This window comes from Tursiops truncatus, chromosome 1 (assembly GCF_011762595.2).
Source record: "Tursiops truncatus isolate mTurTru1 chromosome 1, mTurTru1.mat.Y, whole genome shotgun sequence".
NCBI classification, from domain to species: Eukaryota; Metazoa; Chordata; class Mammalia; order Artiodactyla; family Delphinidae; genus Tursiops; species Tursiops truncatus.
Genome location: NC_047034.1, coordinates 115,865,188 through 115,874,261, shown reverse-complemented (window position 1 = coordinate 115,874,261; position 9,074 = coordinate 115,865,188).

The following is a 9,074-nucleotide window of genomic DNA, read 5'->3' as shown; positions in this document are numbered from 1 at the left end:
CACAGAACAACAGGAGAGTATGAAAAATGAACTGAGAGATTAGAAAAAGAACTAAGAACTTCTGGGAAATAAGCATTGGAATGAAAACTCAATAGTTAGGTTAAATAGTAGATTAGGAATAGTAGAATATAACAGTAAATTGGAAGATAGATTTGAGAAAATCACTCAGTACAGTATACAGAGAAGAGATACTGAATCTGAGAGAGAGATTAGACTGAAAAGTTTCTACATCTATCTAATATGATCAAAAAGAACAGAATGGGGAAGAGGCAATATCTGAAAAGAAATGGCTGACAATTTTTAGAATTGAAAAAAAAGACATAAGTCTTCAGATTAAAGGTGACTATCAGTCTGGGTCAAGATAAATAAAGCCAAATTTATATCTAGAAACATTGTGGAAACCTGTAGATCAAAGACAAAGAAAAATCTTAAAGTCTTCCAGAGAGAAGAGACAGAGTACTTAAGGACAATTAGACTGATACATAGGGACTTCTTTTTTTTTTCTTTATAAATTTATTTATCCATTTGTGGCTGCGTTGGGTCTTCATTGCTGTGTGCGGGCTTTCTCTGGTTGCAGGGAGTGGGGGCTACTCTTCGTTGCGGTGCGTGGGCTTCTCGCTCCAGTGGCTTCTCTTGTTGCAGAGCATGGGCTCTAGGCACGCGGGCTTCAGTAGTTGCAGCGCGCGGGCTCAGTCATTGTGGCTCACGGGCTCTAGAGTGCAGGCTCAGTAGTTGTGGTGCATGGGCTTAGTTGCTCTGTGGCATGTGGGATCTTCCCGGACCAGGGCTCGAACCTGTGTTCCCTGCATTGGCAGGTGGATTCTTAAGCACTGTGCCACCAGGGAAGTCCCAATAGATAGGGACTTCTTATCAGCACTAATAGATGCCAGAAGGAATTGGAATGTTATTGAAAATTCTGAGAAGATAAATTAACAAATGCTAACCTAGAATTCTATATATTCAGCTAAACTATAATTTAACAGATTGCAGGAAAATACCTGTCACAAAAATTTTTTAAAATCAATTAATTAATTAATTTTTGGCTGCATTGGTTCTTCGTTGCTGTGTGCAAGCTTTCTCTAGTTGCGGCGAGTGGGGGCTACTCTTTGTTGCAGTATGCAGGCTTCTCATTGCAGTGGCTTCTTTTGTTGTGGAGCACGGGCTCTAGGTGCACGGGCTTCAGTAGTCGTGGCACACGGGCTCAGGAGTGGTGGTGTGCGGGCTGTAGAGTGCAGGCTCAGTAGTTGTGGCGCAGGGGCTTGTTTGCGCCGCAGCATGTGGGATCTTCCCAGACAAGGGATCGGACCCATGTCCCCTGCATTGGCAGGCAGATCCTTAACCACTGCACCACCTGAGAAGTCCCTGTCACAAAAATTTGATCCAAAAATTAAATTAAAAAATTTTAATTTCATGATTTCAGCTAGAGAGTTGTTTAGCCAAGGAGTACCTACAGGTGCTTTTGTTTCTTAGATGTCTCTTGTTCATTGGTAAGCTCAGGGCATAGGATGAAAGTGAGAGGATGAACAAAGGGAATTCCTACTACTTTGCACAATAATGCAAGTTGCTCTCTCTGTTGTGGACAGACAGAGGTGCAGATTGTATACATTGGGAAAAGCATTAGTCTTCTTTTGTCTAGATTTGGGCTAAATTGACTCTGAGGCTTAACATTTGTCATCGGAAGGTGAATGTGTAAATGTCGGAGCCAGTAGTTAATCACTGGATAATCAAGTAGGCACAGGTGCCTCTGACAGTGGTCACGTGACTCCAGAAGTCCAGGCCAAAGCCTACCTTGAACTGCCTTAAAGTAGTCTCCAGTGATGATATTCTAGTTTGAATAACTCAGATTTAGGGAAATATTCTGTTGAGTGGTTACTGTATCCTACAGATTACTCAGAGCTGGGGTAGGTGGAGAATTAGAGGATGAACTCTAGAGTAAGACATTCCTGGTGGGTAGAGGGTAAGGTTATCCTAAACGGGGGTGGAGAGTCCCATTCTGGAGGTTAGATGAAGACAAGGATGCAAGATTAGAAACTGGGACGTGACCAACAGGACAGCACTGTGAAGGGTTTTAACTTTTTTTCTGTTTTTTCCTTGGATTATTTATTTATTTATTTATTTATTTATTTATGGCTGCATTGGGTCTTCGTTGCTGCACCCAGGCTTTCTTTAGTTGCAGCGAGCGGGGGCTACTCTTCCCTGTGGTGCACGGTCTTCTCATTGCGGTGGCTTCTCTTGTTGCGGAGCACGGGCTCTAGGCGCACGGGCTTCCGTAGTTGTGGCACGCGGGCTCAGTAGTTGTGGCTAGCGAGCTCTAGAAGGCAGGCTCAGTAGTTGCGGTACATGGGCTTAGTTGCTCCACGGCATGTGGGATCTTCCCAGACCAGGGTTCGAACCTGTGTCCCCTGCACTGGCAGGTGGATTCTTTACCACTGTGCCACCCAGGGAAGTCCCTCCCTTGGATTTTAAAGGCAGTCTTATTTACGATATAGTTAAGAGCATTCACCCTCCACGTAGTAATTTCCTTTGGCTATTTACTCACCTAACCTGTGAGTAAAGTCTGATCTACCAGCACAGCGGAGAATCAAGGGATGGGGCAGTGAAAGGATGTGTGGCCTGCTCCGTAGTCATCTCTGTTCTGAGATGCACTGGAAGCATCAGCTTTCCCTATCTAGGGGAACTGAGATCCATCAGTGGTCCCCAGTGGGCTTAGAGCAGAGGGGAGGAGCACAATTTACAAAAACAAATATTTTATACACATTTCAGGAACATTTCTGTAATGTAAGCCTGTGGCTTTGGATACCATCAGTATGCTAATGACTTTTAAAGTCAAATCTATAAACCAAACACCTCCCCTGAATTTGACACGTGTATATCCACTACTTAGCAAATATTTTTGAGTTCCTATTAACTACTGGACACTAGGCTAGATCTTGGATAAACACTGATGAACACAATCCTCAGGTTCCTATCCTCATGGAGTTAGTGAAGGAGAGAGTTAAGCAAGTAAATTTACACGGGAATGTATCTTTCTAAAGGTTGGCTGGTGCTTTGGGGGTAAAGAGATGGGTGCCACAAGAGAAAATGGTGTGAGAGATGGCTTCACATCCAGTGGTCAGGAAAGGGCTCTCCAAGGAGGTAACACCCTTAGGTTGGGACTGAAGGATGTGGAGGTATCTGAGCCAGGGATATATTGGGGAGACTGAAGCAGATGGAATGATGGCTTTGACATGGGAAAGATCTGGCAAGTTTGAGAGACTAAAAGATGGTCAGTGTGGCTGGAATGTTTGCGTAAGTGAACTTTTTTTTTAATGGTGGCAATAAATCAAGACAGCCAGCTGGGGAGGGGTGCTGGGAGAGGAGGCGTATCAGAGGTGACTTGCAGCTAGTCTGAGGAGCCCAGATTTATATATGAAAACTCTGGCTTTTTCTAAAACATCATTTTTTCCCCTGATGTAAATTTTGTCTGTACTATTATCTGTCATCTGATCAAGGAAATAGTTAAATACTTGCTGTAGGTAAGTATTCGAAGATTATCTGAAAGTGAAAATGCTTTCTCTGATTAATCTTGCTCAGTCATCTGACTGTAGGAGAACATTTTGTGTTGCACGGTTATTTGGGTGCTAGCCGACTTCTGACCTGGGTTATTTGGTATTCACAACAAGTAATGAGACAGTTTGTGTGCTTGAAAAAGCAGAGTGGGAAAAACTATTACAATTTTATAAATAACTCTTGGTTCTTGTGTAGTGTTCCCTTTGTTCAAATAGTGCTGTTTAAAAAAATCAGAGATTCTCATTTATGAAGTCTAGTCTGATTTTCCTAATTATTTTAAATCTTACTATGATTCATTAATGTGTTATACCATCATGAATTCAATTCATCCATAGTTACAACATTTTGCATTGCTATGTCTATCTTAAGTGTCATCAAATTCCTTTGACCGAAGGACTTTGTTTAGTTTTTCTTTACATACCAAGTTTTACCCTTTTCTTAGTCTTGGTGTCTTCTATCTGAAGATGTTTTTCATTGTTTCAAGAGTATTAGGTATACTTAGTAGAGCCCAATTTTTAAGAGCACCATAGTATGGCTTAGCAGTATTGTGGAAATAGCATTGGCCTTAGTGTTGAAGTTGGGCAAACCGGGGTGTGAATCCCAACCCCACTGTTTATTTAGCTATGTCATCTTTGGTTAGTTACATAAACTTTTTTTTTTTTTTTTTTTTTGCGGTACGCGGGCCTCTCACTGCCGTGGCCTCTCCTGCTGCGGAGCACAGGCTCCGGACGCGCAGGCCCAGCGGCCATGGCCCCTGGGCCCAGCCGCCCCGCGGCATGTGGGATCCTCCCGGACTGGGGCAAGAACCTGCGTCCCCTGCATCCGCAGGCGGACTCCCAACCACTGCGCCACCAGGGAAGCCCTACATAAACTTTTGAATCTTACTCTTCCCCTGTGTAGAATGGAGATAATGATCTCTTCCTCAAAGAGTTGACAGGATTAAATGAATGGACGTGTGTAAAGCATAGCACAGTGCCTATCACTTGGTAGGCACGCAACTGTGTATGTGGTCTTTGGCAGATCAGACAGACTACTTAGAATTGTATTTCAAATAGTGGACATAGATTTGCTTTGGTTCTTCTACCTAGTCCCTTTGTGTCCAAGGATACATTTATTTCTCATTTGGGATAGAGAAAAAGTTGCTGGGTGGCACAAGGCTGGCTGTGGCCAGGAGGGAGCAGCAGACGGTCACACTATCTTGGTCTGAAGGCTCTGCAGCTGCGGTGGGCTCCTAAGGGAAGTCCAGGCCAGGGTTTAAGTAAAAGGTTCCAACCGTGGGGAAGAAAGTGTGGTTGGAAGCTAAATTCAAACGTGCAATCCAGGGCTATAATCAAGAAGCCGGGTCATTCATTCAGAAAACACTGATTGAGAAACTGCCATGTGTCAGGCCCTATGCTAAGCACTGAGTTCACCAAAGTGACCAAAACACAGTGCCGTGGGGCTTCTGGTGTAGAGGGGAGCCCCACAGTGATGCTGCAGTGAGGTAAGTGCTATCATTAGTGGTGCTAAGCGGGGCAAGGGTACAGGGGTCTGGGAGTTTGAAGGAGATAGGACCAGTTATACTTCCAGAAGAGAGATGGGAGACAAAGAGTTTAAGAAACCCACATCTGAGCCAAGAATGAAATCAGTAATTTAACAATAACAAGGATGGGAAGGTAAGTTGTGGGTCAAGTACTGAAGAACGGGTTCCGAATTGATGTTTCTGGTCCTTAAAGGGACCACACAAGGAACCAAAGAAGTGAGATGCTGAGGTTCGTTCTGATAGCACTTGCGGGATGCTCCCTGGAGGGTTGAACACTGCTCAAAGAACAGAGAGATACTGCCTGACCCAACAGGGGGCTGAAAACTTGACCTTGCTTTCATTAACTTGAAGCAGGAATGATTCAAATGATTCTAGTGACTTGAAAGAGTTCCTATGTAATTTTTGTTGGATGTAGCCCAGAGCAGGATAAGATTTACCTACAGAGTAATCAAAATTTCTGCTGATTTTATGGGATAGGAGAAACGGCAGTGAACCACTTACTTTTTTTTTTTTTTTTTTTTTTTTTGCGGTACGCGGGCTTCTCACTGTTGTGGCCTCTCCCGTTGCGGAGCACAGGCTCCGGACGCGCAGGCTCGGCGGCCATGGCTCACGGGCCCAGCCGCTCCGCGGCATGTGGGATCCTCCCGGACCAGGGCACGAACCCGTGTCCCCTGCATCGGCAGGCGGACTCTCAACCACTGCGCCACCAGGGAAGCCCTACCACTTACTTTTTCACCCTGGAAATTCTAGTGGACTGCTGTGCTTGGGAATATTTTTGAAACTTGGCTAAGTATTCTAAATCTTAACTGGAAATCTCACCAAAAATTTTTTTGGTGGTTGTGAGGGCTCAGAGGTTATATAAACTGGGCTGTTCTGTTCACCTTGTCTGGCAGTGTCTGGCTGTACAGATGTAGCATGAATGTGCCTCCAGATGCTGATACGTCAGAGAGCACATCGCTCATCTGTGGGAGCTGGGAAATAGCCATTTGTTCAGTTCTGGTTATGGCACTCTATTCATCTCCTTTCCTTTAAAATGCACTCTCAGAAGGCCCATTTCTGTGACTGTCTGGGGGGAAGATGCAGCTGGGAGAGTTATGCTGGAGAGACTAGAGGTATTTACCATCTTTCTCCGCAGCCAAGATTTGTTAGGTTGGTTTCCTAGTAAGGATTCAGCTGAGAATAAGTAGCAACACTAACCTGTGTTGACATTGTGATTTCAGAATAACTGTGTTCCAAAATTTTCTCAAGTACTGTAATTCTGGGAAAGTGAGGATTTATATAGGTAATAATTCACTGATTTTGTATTACAGTTTATTCCTATAATTCATACAGTTTCCCATTCCTACAGTTCACAGACAGAACTATTTAAGTCAGTAAAAATCTGGAAATTATTTGCAGAGTGAGGCAGAAGGTACTCACTTTTAATTTTAATAATTATTAAAATTATTAAATTTAATGACTAAAACCTGTGAACATAATTTAAAAATCATCAGGGATTTAAAAATCACCATTTGAGCATCTCTCACCTTTCTGATTGTTGCATAGTAAACTCTGTTACCTGGATTGTTGATTTAATCCACTGTTTTGGGATGATTTGTCATGCAGCAATAGATAACTGAAACAGTGCATCGAATAGTTCATGACGGGCAGCTGGCGTCTTGTTGAGCACTTATTCTCAACTGGCCCAATAGTTAAGAGCTGTTTCTTTCTTTCTTTTATTTCTTAATTTAAAAAAATTGAAGTTTAGTTGATTTACAATGTTATGTTAGTTTCTGATGTATAGCAAAGTGATTCAGTTACACATATGTATCTATATCTATATCTGTCTGTTATTTTTCAGATTCTTTTCCATTATAGTTCATTACAAGATATTGAATATAGTTGCCTATGCTATACAGTAGGATCTCGTTGTTTATTTTATATATACTAGTGTGTATCTGCTGATCCCAAAGGGACTGTTTCTTAAAAGGTGAGTAGTTACCAGCAGAGGAGGGTCCTGGGGATCTTTGTCGTGATTCTTTTATTAAGGCTTGCCAGCAACCCCATACTGTGTCTTTATTAAGCACAGACACTTGGAGTTCCCTGGATTTACTGGTGATGAGCAGTGAATAGAAAGGGGGAGTGCATCAAAACTTGGACCTCCTGCAGAGACGTTTTTTCCTTTTTGTTTAACTGTAGTCACCATGCTGTACATTACATTCCCAAGACTCACTTATAACTGAAAGTTACCTTTTGTCCACAACTTCTCCTGTCTCTGGCACCTGTTTGTATCTAATCTATAGTTCGTTTTTTTTAATTAAAAAAATTTTTTTTAGATTCCACATATAAGTGAGATCACGTGGTGTTTGTCTTTTTTTGTCTGATTTATTTCACTTAGCATAATGCACTCAAAGTCCATTCATGTTGTCACAAACAGCAAGATTTCATTCTCTTTTATGGCTGAGTTATATATATATATATATATGTATATATATTGCACATCTTTATCCATTCATCTTTCTATAGGCACTTAGATTGCTTCCATATCTTGGCTATTGTGAATAATGCTTCAATGAACATGGGGTGAATACATCTTTTTGATGAGTGTTTTTGTTCCTTTGGATAAATACTCATAAGTGGAATTACTGGATCATATGATAGTTCTGTTTTTAAATTTTTGATGAAACTCCATACTGTTTTCTGTAGTGGATGCTGCAGAGACTGCTTTAATTCTGGGCCCCGCTCAAAACTAGCAGCCTAAGGGCTATTTGGTAAAATGATCAGAGCAGCACACCCAGATGTGGTATTCGTTCCTCCGATCCAAAACAAAGCTGAATTGCTTTCCAGGGCTTATAATTTCTACCCCCCCGGCAGTTTATGAAAATCCCCGTTCCTTCCCACCCTTACCCATGCTTGTTATTCACACCCTTACCCATGCTTGTTATTGCCATGCGTTTTAGTGTTTACCAATCTGTTGGGTGTAAAATAAAACCTCACTGTGGCGTTAATACCTTTACTGATTACTAATGAGGCTGAACATCTTTTTTACGTATTTATAATTTTTGTTCCCTCTCTTTTGAGACATTTGTTTGTGAATATTATCCATCCTTCTACTGGATTATTTATTTTTCTTAAAGCTTTTTCGATGTTATTTATCTATTTTGAGTAGAATCCTCATTTGCTTTCTTGCTTGCTTTTGGCTAGAAAGAAGAAAATGGTGAGCTTATGGGGAAGGAGATTCTCATACCAGCGGGGCCCCTGGTATTTCTCTGGCTGCTATTTTCCCTCTCCATTTACTTCTTGCCTCATTGAAGACAGTAGTGAACTTTCCCCAGGACTCTGTCACCTCACCTTTTGTCCCATAGGTTGCTTGAGGAGTGCAGGGCGGGGGATGGGTGAGGGTGAGAGGGCATGCAGGCGGAGGAGACATACCCTGATCCCTGGAATCTTCTATTTCTCTTTGTCCAGTCACTATTTCAAACGTTGCCTTGAAGTGGCGTTCCCTCCTTTGAGCGCCGCTGGTTCTTAACATTCATCTGCTGTTCATTTTGTCAGGTTCGGAGGGGGCAAGGGCCTGGGCTCTGGCTTCATTTTGCCATTTTACCCTGGGAGTCTCTGAGGCAACGTTTTCTATTTCTTTCTTTCTTTTTTTTTTTCGGTACGCAGGCCTTTCACTGTTGTGGCCTCTCCTGTTGCGGAGCACAGGCCCCGGACGCACAGGCTCAGCAGCCATGGCTCACAGGTCCAGCTGCTCCGCAGCACGTGGGATCTTCCCGGACCGGGGCACGAACCCGTGTCCCCTGCATCGGCAGGCGGACTCTCAACCACTGTGCCACCAGGGAAGCCCTGAGGCACTTTTTAAGGCTGCCCTTAATGTTCATTTTACACTGATTTCCTCAGGGTAACAGCGGGTAACAATGTTGGAGACAAGAGATGATTTTTACCCTTGACTCGGTGTTTCCCTAGGAGGGCTCTGCCATTGATGCAAAACTCCCCTGAAAGATGGTAGAAATGGATGTCACAT